This window comes from Haemaphysalis longicornis, unplaced genomic scaffold (genome assembly GCF_048455015.1).
Source record: "Haemaphysalis longicornis isolate Haplotype H1 unplaced genomic scaffold, Haemaphysalis longicornis Haplotype H1 scaffold_8, whole genome shotgun sequence".
Lineage (NCBI taxonomy): Eukaryota > Metazoa > Arthropoda > Arachnida > Ixodida > Ixodidae > Haemaphysalis > Haemaphysalis longicornis.
Genome location: NW_027526445.1, coordinates 102,149,338 through 102,168,016, shown reverse-complemented (window position 1 = coordinate 102,168,016; position 18,679 = coordinate 102,149,338). Strand labels below are relative to the sequence as shown.

Genomic DNA, 18,679 nt, shown 5'->3' with positions numbered 1-18,679 from the left:
CACCGCAAAACTGCTTGTTGCCCTGCCTGTGTTGGGCCAGCATCTTTTTCGAACCATGATTGAATAAATTCAGAAAATGCTGACCATCAGGCGGCGTATTTGGGCCTTGTCACATATACACTCTAAGAAGACGAGGAGTGCAGAGCACTCTGTCTAGGAGTAAAAACTTTTGTCCCATATTTCACTCCCTTTGGAAGCATTGGGCTACTCTTCTGAGGAGTAGCTCGTGGCGGCCAAACGCGAGGCGAAACACTCCTCGTGGGATTTACTTGCTGCTGTCGAAGCGGAGTACTTGAACCCTGTATGGGAAGTGCTATGCCATGTACAAGGCAGCGTTCCGTCACTCCCTTTAGGCATGAATAAGCTATATTGGTTTCGGCGTTCCGGGATACTGCAGACGGGTACTACTACTCTCTCGTGAAAAGCATCTCGTTACGCCTCAAGAGCGTTCTGCTATTCTCCGCGAGACAGCGTGTTTTCGTTCCGCCTGCTACTGCCCCCCCCCCCGCCGCCCCCCCCCCATTTCCACGATGGTACTATAGGCAGTTACAAGCAAACAAAACAGGACAAGCCATTTTGAAACATGGAAAAGAAGAAAAAACAAGGTTAGACTTTATTTTTCAAAAAAATACCACAACAATCGGTTCATTCTGCAATTTCACACAAAAAGCAATTTATTTTGAATTAAAATATCACAGCATAAAAACTGTTCTTACTCCACTTGCACACAGGAGACGTAGCGCCTATTTAGGATACACCCAAGAAAAGTTCACAAATAAAAATGCAGCAAAGCAATTCATAACACTGAAATACAAAAATTAAATTAAGACAATAAAAATGACCTTAACACCCACAAATAAAAGGGTACTGACATTAGCACGAAAAGGTCAGTAGAAATACAGCAGTGGGAAAATAGTTAACAGTGTTAACATAAAACAAAGTGGCCTCAGTACATCAGTGAGTGCTTCACATGGACTGGAAAGCCAGCTCTTATTTAGGACACATCAAAAACATTTACAAATAAATTTTGCGAAGCAAAAATCTTGGACTAAAACTATTCAGCGTGGATTATTATTAGCGCATTACAAGGTGCAATCAACACAAAGATACAAAGCCACTGACACGGAAACTTTGCAAGAGATATGTTGGTGGGACAATAGGAAACCACCGGAAACATTGCCACTGGGTTTTTCAGGGGGGTGGTTCTCAAATGAGGATGCGCTAGTAAGATTTAAAAAAGGCATAACTTGGTATTAAAAACAAATACGTTCGAGCTGATTGCTTCATAATGTTGGTGTCGGCCTTCAGAACAGTACCGACAAGGGCACCGTGCTTGAGCCGAAGTAACGTCTACAGAACCAAGAAGGTGCGCTTCCCCTTTGAAAACACAGACAGCAGCAATGGGAACTCATCCACGATGTCCAAGGATGTGAGGAGAAGTGTCTTGAATGTGACGGCCACCCCTGCTGACGCCTCAGGGATCTCGTTCTCTCTCAGGAAAAAAAAATCTTCGGGCAAGTACCGTCTTCCCGTGGTTCCTACATAGGAAGAAAGAGGGGGACAGCAAAGATAACGTCTACAATAAAAAAAAAATTGACGAGTTTGACGACGTGATAGATTAGTTTTTGCGCCGAGAGAACGCATTGAACCCGTATTGGAATGCAATACTGCTTGGCGCAGTCACCAGTCTACATGCGAATGTGCGGTGACCTTGGATGTAGCCACGCTCATTGTGCCACTTGGCCAATGTCATGTCAGACAGCGCGCCCTACAGCTGTCTGCCTACGCAATGCGCCCCAAACCCATTACTGCTTACGTGTCCGTAGCTTCTATTGTTTACCCCGCTATCGTTCCCGGTATAAAAACATTTCACAAAATTTAAGTAAAGAGAACTGTTTTTGTAACGTTATAATCCCTGATTAATTTGCATAGGATTTTGCCCTCAGCCGACTGCAACGTACGGCCCATTATACGTTCACAAGTACAGCGTGTAAAAGTTGCTATGGGTCATATAGCTACTGTTTTCTTCATTCTCGAGTACGCTTCGTTCCATGCACGCTGCAGATCGCAACATCTGATGAGAACCAATAGGCTCGTTATTGAACGATCAGAACGCTCGAACATTAAACCACACGCAGCGACGGCGACAACCGATGCGAAAAAAGTAACGTAATGGGTACAACAAACACTATGGGCGACAGCGACAAACGAAAAAAAAATAATGCATTGCTGCCAATGCCATTCGTCGTCGTTGATGCAGCTCGCTCGTGGGCTGCTTCTGGCCGGTATAAGCCCGCGACGGCGACGCCCCGTCGCCTGCCGCAGTTGCCGCCGTCAGCGGCCTGTGTAAAAAAATTCTGTCTGTGCCGCCTACAATACCTGTTTGCCGTACCCAATGAGTTAGTTTTCTCGCGTCGCTCATCGGCTTAGACGCATGTAGTTACCCCTTAACAGTGCGGGGCGTACGCCCCGAAAAGTCCCATCTCCGTTCATCCTGCCCTCAATCAAAACGCAAAAAACCTAAACCCTGTCAGCACAGCATTTCAGTCTGCTGCTGTTCACGCGGCGGTCACTAAAATTATTGTAATTTTAATGACGGCCACGCGCTAGACGCGCTCCTATCACTCAGCCTTTTGTACGAAATTCTTTGGAGCCGCGCAGGTCGCCACAGATATACTGCACGGCAGCCACTCTAACCCTAGCCGCCGAGCTAAGAGTACAAATCAAAACGCAAAAAACCTATCTGGACAGGATTTCAGTCTGCTGCAGTAGGCGCGGCAGTAACTAAAATCATTGTAATTTTAGCGACTGCCACGCGCTAGGCGCGCTCCTATTACTCAGCCTATTGTACGAAATTCTTTGGAGCCGCGCAGGTAGCCACAGCTACTGCACGGCAGCCACTGTAACCCTAGCCGCCGAGCTAAGAGTACAAATCAAAACGCAAAAAACCTGTCTGGACAGGATTTCAGTCTGCTGCAGTACACGCGGCGGTAACTAAAATCATTGTAATTTTAATGACTTCCACGCGCTAGACGCGTTCCTATCACTCAGCCTTTAGTACGCAATTCTTTGGAGCCGCGGAGGTAGCCACACTTACTGCACGGCAGCCACTGTAACCCTAGCCGCCGAGCTAAGAATACAGGGTAGCGCTGCGACTACTCGCGCGACCGTGCTTCTTACCTGCGAAAACATTCGGCTAGGATACCAACACTTCACGAATCAAAGGGATTGAAACGGTGCGAGACTCGACGCTGTTTGCACACGGGTACAAAAGCCGCCCTTCAAATCTAAGCAACGGTCAAAATGAGTGACGAAAACATTAGGGTTAGCCGCTTCCGCGGACCGAAGCTAGAGAGCAACTCTCCTTCGCTAAGTACACAAGATAAGAATACCAGGTTAACTAATGGCTTACCTCCACTTCCCGCCAGCATTTCTTCCTCCGGTAGATAAATCCATGGTCGTCATCCCAAGATCCCAAGCTTAAAGGAGCCATGAAGAGAAAACACAAGTTTGGTTCATTCAAAAGATTGTCTCGTTAGAATCATACTGACACCACTTTTAACGTAAACTTCGCTCAAATAAGCTACATAATTAGGAAAAACGGGAATGGTCATGCGACCCACCAGCTCATTTCCCGCAACAGAACCTATGACGTCACATGAGCTAAGCTCTGCGATTGGCGGAGGCTGGCACAAGCAGACGCAAATTAGTTAGAACTTACAAACTAGACTAACGAGCGATTTTCGCTTAAATTTAGGGCACATTCTTTACAAAGCAATAAGAATGATGGGACAAACAGTGGAAGTTACGAAAGCACATGTAAACATAGAAGTACTGATGCGTTCTGCTGTTCGTACTGCGCACAGCATGCTTGGTTTAGCTGCACAGCACTACGGGGCTTGGGGTTGTCTCAGACGACACTGGCCGATTGACGCAAGCAACGGTGTCTTACGTGACCCCATTTGTCGTGCGAGCACTGTTTCAGGGAACGAATATTTTCTCCCAGAACAAAAACAAGCCAGGTTTAAATCCGGGCAAAATCAAACCAAACGCTTGCCACGGTATGGTGGCGCCATCTAGGTTACGGAACGTAAAGATACGCGGGAACAAACCAACACCGCTGTACAGGGTGGAGACAACCTTTAAACGGTCCCGTGCCGCCGCAATTGGGCCAACGGGCTCAACGCGTTATTCTTTTCGTTTCCCAGGAGACCTAGCAACGCGAGACAGACAATATGATTCAAACTTCTTCAGTATACCGCGTTGCGGCGATAATTTTAGCGCGGTTTTGACACAATGACTTGCTTCGGCGGCGAGCGAGCAACCGAAAATGGCGGCGCCAGCGTATACGTGTCTCTGCCCTGTACGGCGGATGCGTGAATGAAGGTATTCTAGGCTGCAGAGCGGTCGGTTCCAGTGATGTCACTTGGGACCACGAAAACGCACGATTGAGCGGGAAAATCAAAATTTTAACCTAAATTGTTTAATTTCTCAGTGAATGAACCACCGTTTGTATCCGGACAAGCGCTGGGGGCACTATAAAACACGAAATCTTTCGAATAAAACCAACATGCATTTTCTCTTCATGGCTCTTTTAAGGCGCGAAGCCTGCAAAGGCAGCGACTGCACACCGGCTGGCCCGGCGGCTTGCGCGCGCATTGCTACACAGTGCATATAGTACCAGTATCGGCCTCTGCGCCGCCGCAGCTGTGATGTCCGTCCGAAATAAAAACTAGTTCCACGCATGCACGCACGCACGAACTAATATACGGCTTGCTTACGTGTTCGTGATCTAACGCGGACGCACAGGCATGCAAGCAGTTAGCGAGCACGCGTCACACTACGTTCAAGCAAGTATGACGATAAGGGCAGGTCAAACTTTCCATGTTGAGCAAGCCGTCTCCGAAGCTTCGGATAATTCTCGCGCCGAGAATGCTGGCCCCGATAAGGTGAAAACGAAAATAGACACCGGCAGCCTGCCGAGGGGCCAAGCCCGGAGCACGAAACACCTGAAACCGCCACCGTCGCAGCGAATGCGGCCGGATGTTTATACCAACTAGTGAGAGCTTTGGACGCTTTGGAATCTTGCCTGGGGCGTGTGTGTGCTGTCCGCCGAGGAGAGTCGCCCCACGCTTGCGCACCGCGTGAGACGTTTTCTCCCCGTGCTCTTCTGTCCTGATCCACTGTAACCTCAGTTTTCTCAATAAATATACCTTTAATTCTCAAAACCTAGTTTCTCCTATTCGATGCGAGCACGCGTCGTACTGTGTTCAAGCAAGTATGACGATAAGGGCATGTCGAACTTCCCATGTTGGATGAAGCGTCTGTTTGAAAGTCCACTTCGTGCGTAGCACATGGTTTACAAAGCGCAGCCCTGTGTACCGCGCTGGCGGGACATCACGGTCTGGCGCGATCAGTCGTCCCTCGCCCGGTTCTTGCGGGTACACCGCCTGTGTCGGTTTTCACCGTAGACGCGAGATCGCGTGGCGGAAAATCCGCCGTGGTAGTACGCCGTATCTTCGTCGGGCTGAGCTACGGAGACGCGGCGTCCACCGCCACGCCGCCGCCGCTGGGATGCCCTCAGTGTAATCGGCGTAATCGCTGAAATCGGCGCGCAGTATTCTTTCCTCCGTGGTGCGCACCTTTTATGATGCATAGTCTGACAACTTTTTAAATGTCGATAACTAAGCCATTACAGAGGAAAAAACAAAACAAAGAAACAATACCGAATCGAGACATGCGTTTTTTTAGTTTTGTTAAGCTTGCTCCATTCATGTCACCGAACGCTGCGATCAATCGTTACATGAATTCATATTCTCGCACGTTTAGAATGCGCGGCGGAAGTATTTGGGCGCTTTTTACACAACTGCTTTATATAATATATACGTATGCAAATAAAACATCGCTGATGAGTTGGTGTGCGTAAATGGTAGGAGTGCATCTCCATGCTTACCCCGCACTGGACAAGAATGAAATTGCAATTTTACTCTTCGTACTGGAGAGAGGAGACGATGTGCAGCTTTACTCTTCACTGGTGCGGGAGCGGAACTGGGGCTGCACTCCGCCGCGCACGAGAAGAGTACGCTGTCAATTTAGCTCTTCCTCCTCATGGGAGCGAACATTACATCCAACTCCCCGCAGCTTTCGAGGGGAGCGCGCCAACGCTTGGAGGAGTACAATGACTGTTGGACTCTTCAACTACTTCCCCGATTTCTTAGAGTGTACGTTAAAACGATCCACTATCATTGGTAGGCCAAGTCACACGGTGGGGCCTCGGCCCGGCCGCTCGGCCGCGCGAACAAAGTCATAAACCAAGATCGTCTGCTACGAAGCGTGGTCCCGAGAAACCCACTGTGCTGACGCTAAAAGCATCCGCTTTTCATCTGGTCGTAAATTAAAAAAATGCGAATTGGCCTCAGGTTCATCGTCATAGACTCGGATGCAACGAGCACTCCAGCGGCTCGTATACCGACGGGAGCTGAGGCGCGATTGGAAAAACCCGCTGCTTAGCCGACAGCTCGCTCACCGAGGGCTGCAGCCATAAACAATCGCGCTGTATAATATAGAATATAGCCGAATGTTGATATAATCCATGCTTTTACGCGCAAAAGATCCTGCTCAAAAATAATTAGCAACAAAGGTACAAACCAAAACTATCAAGCTTCGTAACTGCCACTTTCGTAGGGACTGATGGAAAGACGCGAGGTCTGCGCAGCTCCTCTTTAAACACGCGATTTTATTTAACGCTCTCAGGCAGAAGTATTACAGGCTGTTACGTTTTTGGTTGTGTATAATTTTTTCTTCCGCGTTACAGCTCTATTGTGAACGCCTATTTGTTGTTTCTGAGTTAACAGGCATGATTGTACCAAAAAAATTCTTTAGTTCGGCCATTTCCGTGCCACCTTTTTGTAGCCACTGTGCGGCAGCTGACATAGCAGACGATCACACATTCACACCGTGAGTTCGCACGCCAGACGTTCGCACGCCAGACGTTCGCACACCGTGCGTTCGCACGCCCTTACGGCGTTTCCAACGGCGTCGATCTCCGCGGAACAAGCATTTATTGGTTCGACGCAGACGTTCAAGCGGCAGCCGCGCGCCGTCGTTCGGCACTTTTATGACTTCTGTACTCGTTTTTCACGGTATGGAGGTCGATCTTTATGATGAATTGACCGACCATGTCAGAATATGACTGTGAATAAGACTGCTCGGAGCAGTCTTATTGACAGTCTTATTGCGTTATAATTGAGAGTCTTATTCGTTGTCTTATAAATTTCCGGAAAGAGTCTTATAACCTAGGGAACATAACAGCAAGAGTAAGACTGCCAATAATATCAGGATGCGAATCATCATCATCATCCCCATCATCATCATCATCATCAGGCTATTTACACCCACTGCAGGGCGGCGTATTTCCAAACACTTTGCTGCACAGAGCACCCACGTAGCATTCTGTTTGTGGGCTGCAGAACGGTAATTAAACATCGTCATTGGCTGGGCTCGAAACCTATCGCGACCTAATACATGCCAAATCCCTATTTTAAACAAAAACAACCCGTACATTTCAGTTTAGAAAAAAATTAAATTTAGAAAAAAAGTGGGGTAATGAAAAAAAAAAACTAGCAGACAGACCTTTTGGGGCTCGATATCCAAGCCTTCAGCGTCCGTACTCAGTGCTCTACATCAAAGCCACAGAGTCCGAACGGAGGGCTCGTTTTAGCAGGCGCTCAAAAGTAGAGCGCGCGCAGTGACATCACACATGTCACGTGGGTGCTCTGTGCAGCGAAGCCTTTGAAATCACGGTGCAGGGCAAAGGCCTCTCGCATTAATCTCCAATTACCCCGGTCCTGTGCTAACTGCGACAAATTTTTTATCCCCGAAACCTTCTTCGTCTCATTGGCGTATCTCACGTTCTGCTAATAAGGCTACGAATAGAACTGTCTTATTGGGCTTTGAGCAAGCAGGCCCTGGGAGATCGGCGCTTCGAGACGAATTAGAGAGAATACGTAATGGAACGGCAACGTACACCGGCGACTAAGCAAGCCTGGTCCCGCGAGCGCGTGGCAAAATGCATCGCCGCGACATCTGATGTTGCACTTCTGGTGCCGAGATACCGATGCGCGTGGGCGCGTCTATACCTGTACATACTAACCTGTCATTTACGTTGCTTCAAACGGCAAGTTAAAAGCTAACCTGTCATTTACGTTGCTTCAAACGGCAAGTTAAAAGCATTGACCCCTTTACGCAAGAGGCCACATTTTATGCTCAACACATCTATATGGCGCAGGCCTCTGCGGCGGACACCGTGGGTGCAGCGTGCTTTGCCCTATCTGTCTGGCTCTGACAAAGGAAGCATTGCCACAAGATTTTATTATGGTATAGCGTTTGTTTGACTGGCTGAACACGAAAATGTTGGTCTGTGTCTATGTCAGTCAATTCACGGAGTATTGCAACGTTTAAATCTTTTGTTCATTTTTTCAAACCCGCGACTGCACATAACTCAGCTCGCGTTGTTTCCCAGTCAATACCTGTTTTGGTACATGTGCAAGATGACCTTTCCTCACTTTATTCAATATAATCTATTTCAAGTGTGAATTTATTTCCTTTTCGGGGGCTAATTTTTAGTTACAAAGTGCATGTTTCCGGTAAAAAAAAACAAGGGCGCGGTGGAATACACGCGGCGCAACTTCGTCACGGAGACATCTGTCGGATCGGGGCAGAGCGAATAGCGCACACTTCAACGTCGCCTTTCGCCGCGTCAAGAGTGTGCGAGCGATTCATGTTAGCAAAGAAATTGGCCTCTATCGCCAAACGCTGACTATGATCAGCTTTGCCTCTTGAACTGAAGGAACAGACAGAGTAGCGTGCGTCGTTGGACGCACACGCGCACATCGGTGTCTCGACGCCAGAAGTGCTACGTCAGATGGCGCAGCAATGGATTTGCTACGCGCTCGCGTGTCCCGGCTTATTTTGCAGCCAGGTGTACGTGTGCTGAATACTAATAGGCTAGCGTTCGTTTTTTCTCGTACGGTGTTTGAAATTATTTCAGCCTTCGGAAGGGAAAAGTGTCAAATGGCGTTTGAATGAAAAGACTGATAAAGCTGCGTTGAAATGCAATAATCCCTTGTTAACTCGAAGTCGTAAAAACTGCTGAAAATTTTGAGGTAAGCGGAGTTTCGAGGTAATCGAAATGCCGTAAATTTGTGACCAGATCACTGAAATACGAGCTAGGCTGCTAAAAAAAGTTCCACTGCACACGGGAACTTCCTTAATACTGGCAACAATATTCGCACGAAAAGCAATATTTTATAATTGCGGATGAAAGAACAGCGTGATGGTCACCCGTTTCGCGTTCTAATCTGGCATCGCATCAAATGCTTGTCGCCACCACTACAATCTGCCTTGTCGCGAAGCATATTTGTTGTTTCGGCCACTGCAGCCGCTTCTTCAAAAGCCCGGTTTCCGCGGCCGGGCGTGGCCGCTATCCCCACTCGAAAGGAGTCGTGCATCCTGCGTACTTTCATGGCGGTAGCAGAGTCCTTCAATGCTTTAGCATTGAAGGACTCTGGCGGTAGCCAGCCGAAGAATCGTGCGCCATTACGGCCGGACGCAGCAGTTTCTTTTAGAAGAGCAGCGCATGGATGAGCAAAATTAAAACATTCCAGCTTTACTCCTGAGATAGTCGAGCTTCCTGAACAGACCTGCCGCTGCCGCAGCCGCATTTCGGCGCACGTTACAGATCCGCAGGTGGTCAATATTAATTCGTAGAAGCCCTGTACTCCGGCGTGCCTCATCGCCTTTTTAGCGTTCGCGTGATAAACGCCACAATCAAGCAATGAAATACCTTCTGTAAAAAATTTCCCCGCATTTCCCCGAGGGGAAGAATGTGAAAGTGCGAATGAACGAGTTGAATTTGCGTGGTTCGGTAATATTCGCGAAAGAGAGATCACACACACACACACACAACTACAAAGAAAGAAAGATGCATTCATTCACAGACACCTATTTGTTTTGTCGTTGTACTTGATTGCTAGAGCGGATCTCAGCTTTGAAATTTTGAGTCAGTACTCCTTTAAGCGGGTGCATTAGCCCTTCTCACGCCCGATTCCTGGCCAATCCCCCACGTGGGTATGTGCCATGCACAGACACCTATTTGTGTTGTCGTTGTACTTGATTGCTAGAGCGGATCTCAGCTTTGAAATTTCGTGTCAGTACTCTAGCCCTTCTCACGTCCGATTCCTGGCCAATCCCCCACGTGGGTATGTGCCATGTCAGCGGCCAGGCAGCGCGCGCCCATCTCCCCTCGTTGCCAAGGAAGACGAGGAGATTCCTGGCCAATCCCCCACGTGGGTATGTGCCATGTCAGCGGCCAGGCAGCGCGCGCCCATCTCCCCCCGTTGCCAAGGAAGACGAGGAGCGCGCGCACCCGCAGCTGTTGCTATGTGGACGGACGGCGGTCGCCGGAATTCAGGGTCGGTTATAAAGTGCATTCGCACTTAAAAGCAAATGCCTTCTGTAAAATGTTTGAGAGAGTATGCCCTTTGCTGAGATATGGTTCCCTGTAGGAAATTTGTTAGTCTGATGAAGCAGTGTACATCCGTCATGGTACCAACCAAATGCATTTTATTATTCTATGTGCCACAATGATCTACAAGTGTTGTTTCGTGATAAGCTGTCGTAATAATTAGACATGTGAACAAAACATGAAAAAAAAATACAACTGCGTATTAGAATCGAAACAGCGTTCTTAGCGACCTACTTTATGGAGCGTGAAAAGTGCAGCGCTCGCGAGTGCTCATTGTTGCGCTGCCAGAGCACTTAAAGGCACCAGAGAACTCCGGCTGGTTCAAGACTGGGACGTTGCAGCGGAGAGCGAACGGCAAGTACCGGTCAGAATGTCTCGCGTACGGTGCCGTCGCGCAGAACTCGAAGCAGCTGGCAACGTAAAATGCCTGCTCCGGCGTGTAGCTCAGCAAGCCTGTTTCTTCCGCCAGTGTCGCGTACGCCAGCCGCGCTTTCTCGGTGCCCGCCGTGTCAGCGAAGGTCTCCGAGAGGGCGTTTGAAGACTTCAACGGTGGCTTGAAGTCCGGCAGGTGGTTGTAGTGCTCGTCAAGTGCCGTAGTCAACTTCAAATGCTCTGGGTGACCGATAACGGAGATGAGATGGGACACGTGCTCCACAGCGCCCTTGGCCGTTTCGGCGTCCATCCAGTGCACGTCCTTGAAGTATTGCAGCGTGGCGTTTCGTAGAGCAGCCCACACCGTAGCGGTGCTGTTGATGGCTCCGGTAAGCTCCAAGCTGTCCCAGAGGAACCGACCAATGGCGTACGGGGCAATCTGCGAGGGAACAGGGAATCGCTGTCAGTTATTCAGCGTGTGACTCGTGTGTTTATGGTAGCGTGACAGTTTACTCAGGCCAGAAAAAGCGTTAATGCTAGGCGCTCGCCCATAGTAAATAATAGGTAGTTTCCACCCTCTGGCCTCCGTGCGTACTGAAGTGGCAGTCGGTGGTCAATGAATCTGGGCACCGCATGCGCTGCAACCCGAGAAGAAAAAGGGAATGCTCATGTCGCAGCTCATGCAAACAAACAACTTGAACAGCACGTTACCTTCGAGGTTTTGGTACAACTAAAACGGTTTGACAATGAGGCCCTCCAGTAAACACGGGTGGTCATCCCGAAAATTATCACCGTCTGGAAAATTGAGTGTGCTCATGCGCCTTTATTAGTGCGTTCTATTGACGAGGGCAACTTGCTAACATGATTATATAGCTTTCCGCCATGTAGGAGCTCCTGCGGACGGAAAACATGGTGGTGTCCTTTTTTGTTCATCTCTGTTTGCAATGCACAGCTGCATGCACTAAAATCTATTCTCTTTAAAAATAGCCTTTGCTTAAGCCACCAACGGACAAGCGCCGAAACCGTCAATCCCAGCGTTGTACCATGATCATCGTCGGGGACGTTCCTCTGGCGTCCCTTAAGCACGAGGAAAGGAATTAAGTCATACCTTGTTTGCGAGCTGCAGGCACTTGATCGCCGACTTAAAGTGGGACGGCAAATCTTGTGGCAGACACTCGATGAGCTCGTGGGAGAATCCTGCGTGCAGCTGCACAATGAGGCTCCAAACAGAGTAGAGGACAAGGGTCACGTGCCGCGACGCCTTGCTGCGACGAAAGATCTCGCGAAGCGCCACTTCGCTGCCATTGTACGTGAGCACCTGCTCGTCCTTGTCAATCTTCCGGTCATCGGGCAACTGCTTGTTCACGACCCGCAGCCAGTCCTTTAACTTAGCGTACTCGCCTGTTCCGTTGGCCAGCTCCTCCAACGCGCGCAACTGCAGCGTGATGCGCTTGCCGGGATAGAGGGCGGCAAACATCACCAACAAACTCTTGGAAGCCATCGGTGGTTCGCTGCGCGACGTCGGACACCACTTGTCGCCTCGCTGCCGGCGCCACAGCGGAAATGCAGGCCTCAATGGTTCTCGTTTCCTTTATGGCGTCGATATCTGCCAAGATGTTCATACTTAGCATGAGGCCGTACCGCTTGTCTGTTTTTATGTACGGCGCCAGGGCCAGGCTGAACGGAGTCTGGAGGCCGTACTCGAGAGACATGGCCAGCAGAAAGTCGAGAACGTCGAAGTTGTCCGGCAAGGTCAAGGTAGGCCAGTCCAGGTTGTACTTTTTGAACACGTCCAACAAGACCTGCACATTGTTGAGCACGAATGAAAATCGGTCCCGCTTAACACTTGTAAATGTATTTACCACGTGCGAAATGGCTTTCAAAGACACGGCACCTAGTGTTTCATGAAAAGTAGCCCTGACACCTGCCACACTTGCGCTGCAGTGGCACTACGCCATCCACGGCGGGACTGCACGACCAAGCGCTGGCGAATCAGCCGTTGAACCCTCTCAGTCACGTGGTACTGCACTGCCGAGGGTCGGATCGAGCGCATCCGCGACGCCTCTGCAGCACACCAGGGCCATGACGTTACACGTGCGGCTTTTGCGTACCGGCGTCCCAAGGCAGATCATCTACGCCTTGCGAGACAAGCCGTAATAGAGATTTCGCTTTACAAGTATAGTCACGTGCACACAAGACGTCGCGCCGCATTTCAAAAGTCTATATACCTTATGCAAAAGCGCCGCCATCTACCGGAAGAAAAACGAAGCAAGCACGCGACGCCATGTTGGGGGATGGCGGTCGCGAGATTGCTTGGCACAGAGCGTGTGAGGGGCTTTCTCGGCTTGGCGATACTTTTATATTCAGATTTAAGCGCAACAAAATGAGCGACGAGTGATCTGTGGACCTTTCTCTGTTGACCACATATGCGGGCGACTTCGTAAATACGCATTATGCATCGAAAAAGCAGCCAGGAAGGCACCGGCAGGGAAGCTGTTTGAGGCTGTCGCATTTCTTCTCCTACGTCAATGTCGTTTCGCATCGTGTGGGTTTCTCAGGAGGTAATTCCTGAAACGCCTCGAATCTTGCGGGCTGTTTTGGGGTTGAAATGGGGGATGGGGGGCACTCGCGATATAGATATATACGCTAAGGATCCTCTGGGATGTAGAGGAAACCTGCAAACAAAAACAAAACAGTTAAAAAATAAATTACGTACCTGACATTTTTTAACAGCGGAGCTGTTGTAGCTGGCCGTAATGTGTGGCGTGTAACGCGTTAAACATTGCCAACAAAAATTAATAAATTGCCAATGAATAATTAAATTACCAATAAATTGCCGAGCGCTGGTGAGCGCGTGCCTCGCGGTGACCGCCGAGCGTCCCCAGCCCACGCAAAGACATTAGTAAAAAAAAAGACTGCGAAAGTCATAAAGAACGATAAAATGCCGAGCGCTCGTGAGCGCGTGCCTCGCGGCGACCGCTGAGTGTCCTTTGCTTGCGCCGTGAACAACAAAACTGGGTGCACACTACCGCTTAGAAAATTCCGGTTGCAAATTTTCATCTTGGGAAAATACGATACGGTCGAACAGCAGGCGACGAGCGGTAAATGACCGATACACGGGTTACTATGTACGTTACTTGCGCTACTCATGCCGCTACGTGAAGGTTGCAACTGTCGCGGATCTTTTGTTCCCTGTAACGTTTGGCAAACAAAAGAATGCGTTGTACTTCCATAAAAGCCTACCGAACGTCCATAATAAAAAGAAAATTCGGGCGCGCAAAGCACGAACGGCAGACTCAAAACTCTACCCGCACGATAAAGTACGAGCTGACCGATGCAGTGCGCCTTAACTACCAGCAGGGAAAAGTGCTCCTCGGCAAAATAAGGGCTAGAAAACAGCTCACTTTGGGACCTTTTTAGTCCTGTACATATTATTCGTTTCCTGATTATGCATGCGACCTAGCTATTACTGCGCAAAGGGAAGTTGACACCCGCAAGCGACTTTACGCAGGGCTCCAGTCACGCTTCCGTTGAGAAATAATAATACAAAAAAGATGTGTACGCTATTTCCGTGGTCGTCCTCGTATAATCTTTGAGCACAGGAAGTTACCCGGCAGTATTTGGGCATCTTGGACAACGATAAATGCCGACGTGCGCGTCGCTAACCCCGGGATATCATATATACAGAAGTATCCGGAGATCCGGGAATCCCCCAACATGGCGTAAGCGCGCGCGGTTCCCTCAAGAGGGCGCCAGTTCTTGCATAAGTTTTATTGGTCGGTCGGTTTGTAACCAGTATGATCGGCGAAGGTATAGGTAGAGTATGAGCAAGAAAAGTGAAACTTGGCCAAGAGAAATGGAGATTTATAGGAAAGGAACGTAATAAATATCTGCAAAAAACAAAAGCGACCAAATATAAACGGAGCAATAAACACAATTTTAAAGAAATGTATCTAAACGAAGCAAAAAGCAGTAATACCTAAAAAAAAACAGTACAATAAATTAGAAACACCAGAAGTGAGCAAAAGAAGTTAAAATATAAATGTAAAAAAGTAAAGCCACCGGAAGCAAGTTTGGGAGAGACGTCCCTATCACAAGCGGTTCCATTTATTCTACGATGTACGCCAGGGGCGTAGCCAGAAGCCCTGCCTTGGCTTCTTGCTTCCTGCCAGAAGCAAGAAGGCTTGCCTACATATATTTCCCCCTCCCGTATTTTGTTTGACCCCCTCCCCCCCCCCCCCCCGAAAAAAAGTCCTGGCTACGCCCCTGATGTGCGCACCGATATTGGACCGAAAACTATTGAACTGTACCACATCAACAGCAGCGAACGCTATAAACACTAGGCAGAACATCCTGTTCGAATCATGGCTACAGAGCGAACCGACTAGGCTGGGAAAGGAAAGAGTTCCGGTACTGGTGATTTCGGCCCCTCAGTTTCGAATTGTAGCGGCCTCAATAACCGCCCTTGTCGATTTAGTTTCTAACGCGAAGCTTTTAGGTGCGGATTGTCTTAGGACCGCAAAATGTCCGTCCGCGTCCGTGCCCATAGCATTTACAATCGCAAAGTCAGTCACAAAGGCACCGGCAGGATTCGAGCCTTTGTCTGCTAGACCAGACATAGTTAGTGTTAGTCATCTTACCCAGTGGTGTACGAACCTCAGTTAGTACCCGAGACTCAAACGGCTTACCCCCTCGCCTGTAACGGTGCGGAGCACCCGAGGACCACCCAGTGTCCGTCCGCGTCCATCTGTGCGCACACCACCATCCAGCGAAAATTAAGCGAAATTCCATTTGAGCCATCAGTTGCAGTTTCATTTTGGGAATAACCAAGGTGCAACTCACGGTTAAAATCGAATGACGGTGGGGGCGCAGATCGGATGTCATTTTGAGTCCCCGTACTCCGCACCCTCGCCATCATCCACTGAGTGAAGTTGCTGCCATTTTTCCCGCTCTTCTCCCGTTTCTGGGGGGCTGCTGCTGCTGCTGCATCATCCGTGCCTGTTACCCCGCTGTATTTATCTTAGGCCAGATGCCGCTGGCCTCCGTGTATTGCGACCGTGGGGAGGAGAAAGCGACTCAGAGGGATGGGGGGGTGTCGGGAAAGCTAGATTGGATAAAACTTGGCACTGAATGCCACACCAGAGAGGCCGGCCGAAGAACAGACGAACGGACACACGATCGTGTCACACTTCAGACACACGCGCACGCACAAAATTCTCGCGCTGTGCCGCCTATCGCGCAAGCAGACGAAGAAACCAGATATACCCACACACGGCCACCAGGCTCGAAGAAACGGCTTCCGCTTCGAAGACATGAAAAGGCGTACACGTAAAAGCCTCACCCTATGATGCGCCTCGCGCTTTTCCATAGAATCAGGGAGCTGAGTTTTCTCCCTGAGTTTTAAGTGCGATGCACTTCTTAAGCGACCCTGAACCTGCGTCCACCGGCGATGTCCGCATAGCATACCCACGTGGGGGATTTTCCAGGAATCTCCTCGTCTTCCTTGGCAACGGGGGGAGATGGGCTCGCGCTGCCTGGCCGCTGACACGGCACATACCCACGTGGGGGATTGGCCAGTAATCGGGCGTGAGAAGGGCTAATGCACCCGCTTAAAGGAGTACTGACACGAAATTTCAAAGCTCCGATCCGCTCTAGCAATCAAGTACAACGACAACACAAATAGGTGTCTGTGAATAAATGCATCTTTCTGTCTTTGTAGTTGTGTGTGTGTGTGTGATCTCTCTTTCGCGAACATTACCGAACCGCGCAAATTCAACTCGTGCATTCGCACTTTCACATTCTTCCCCTCGGGGAAATGGGGGGAATTTTTTCCCAACCAGATCTCTTGACGGACAAAAACTATACGCGGAACGCTGCACTGCAACATCTCGATGTGCTTACGTAGCATGCCACAAAATTATGACCTTAAGCCTGCGAAAAGGCAGAAAACACCGTCCTAAAACTCTCTGTAGCTGCTTAAACCACAAATGTATACGTTAGGCTATCGCCTAGCAGTCGCATATCCGAGTACCATGGCGAAGTGCAAGGCAACGCCAAACTGACTATGCGTCAAGCTGAGGATTGCGGGGGACGGAGTCAGAGCTGAAATATTTACGTTACACCACGGTGTAAGAATATATTCTTACCCCGTGGGTTCGCCTGACGTCAAAGCGTATACTCGCCTCCCCCTCCATCTCTCCCTTCACTGCGCAAGCACGAAGTGACAAATACCGTTTGTATTGCAAGGGCATTGCGCGATGAAAGGCTGTTTAAGGGGCATTGAATTCATTCCGCAGGAACATCCTTTGGCGACTTGCTTACCTTAACCAAAACCACGAAAGACTTTTGGTACCGCGCTTGATGCTTCCAAAAGCCTAAGTCAGTGTGCTCTAGATATAATATCTGCTAAAACATTCATACTAGCACGATTAATCTACGTGAGGCAAATTCTATGAAAAATATAGCTCGTCATTGTGCGCAATACCCCCAAGCCCATCAGAGAAGCAATGTTTCCGAATAGTTTTCGATAGAGAACAGCTGAAGGGCACGTCGAATCACACCACGTTATTACGGAGACAAAGTTTAAAGCAGTAAACCCACGCACGGGGAACGGGAAGCTCGGGTGCTTATCCTGTCCGTTTGCTGTCGTGTGTTTACAGCGGTAAACCATCCTTCCGTAAACCGGAACAAACTTTTTCAAGAAGACGCCTTGGGTAAAAAGCTTTAGCACAGTAGGTAGCCTACGCTACTCTAGCGGCCCGGAGCACCGATATACGACTGCGCATGCGCACGCTGGCACGGCAAAAGGGGGGGGGGGTCATCCCGGAACGAATGCGCCCATGCGCAATCGCGCCATTCGTACCAACCACCGCTAGCGCAACGTACGCTCATCCCTATGCAAGAACTTCCTATGGAAACACCATGTTATAGTTCTCAAATATGCTCTAGTAGAACAGACGATTGGGCTAGTTGGTAGCTGTTCATCTCGAAGGTGGAAGCGCTCGCACAACAGGGACAAAACTGCGGCGTGTCGTCCCTGTTTTCTACCTTTTGTCCCTGTTGTGCGAGTGCTTCCACCGTCAAGATGAATAGTTCTCAAAATCAGTCAGCTCCGTTTTTACACTGCGGCGCTAGCTTCATCGCCGTGGGCTACGATATCACTCGCGCGTACCTTTATGTCGTTCCTCCCATCGTCGAGAACCTTTGTGCATTCCTGGTAGGCAAGCACGGCCTTCTTGACGCTGGCGGGCGAGGATTGCGGCGGTGGCTTTTTCAGGGCACCCACCACGAAGGAAGTGACGTGGAACTGGAGCAGGTAGAACTGGCTGGAGCCAATAAGGGGCATGGGGTGGTTGCGGTGCCAGTTGTCGCACACGTGCTGGTACAGGTTATCGCAGGGGTCGGTTGCGGAGTCAACGCTCGCGGCCAGCTCCTGCGCGTAGTCGAAGCAGCGTGTCGGGTGGTCGCACCAAGGGTAAGCGGCCAACGTAGCCTTGTTCACGAGAAACTTGCAGCCGGCGAAGACGACGCCCAGCAGCAGCACAACGAAGGGCCTCGGCGCAGTCATGTCGCTCTGGGCTGAGCTGTGCCGGACTGGAACAGATTCGAAGCCGCCACGAGCGAGGAAATCATGGCGGCAGCGGCGATCCCCAACTACGAAATTCCGGGGATCGTTTTTCGTTTTCGTTCTCACCCCTAAAGCGAGGCGTGTGGCTGAAGCAGACACGTTTTACGACAAAACCCTGAAGTGCTCCATTTTGCGAAAAAGCGTCGTCATTGTTC

The 18,679-nt window shown here is 49.6% G+C and overlaps 1 pseudogene; it reads right to left on the bottom strand.

Moving 5' to 3' along the window:
- Window positions 1–10,692: 10,692 nt before the first annotated feature.
- Window positions 10,693–18,464, bottom strand: LOC144148410 (endothelin-converting enzyme homolog; annotated as a pseudogene).
- Window positions 18,465–18,679: the final 215 nt, after the last annotated feature.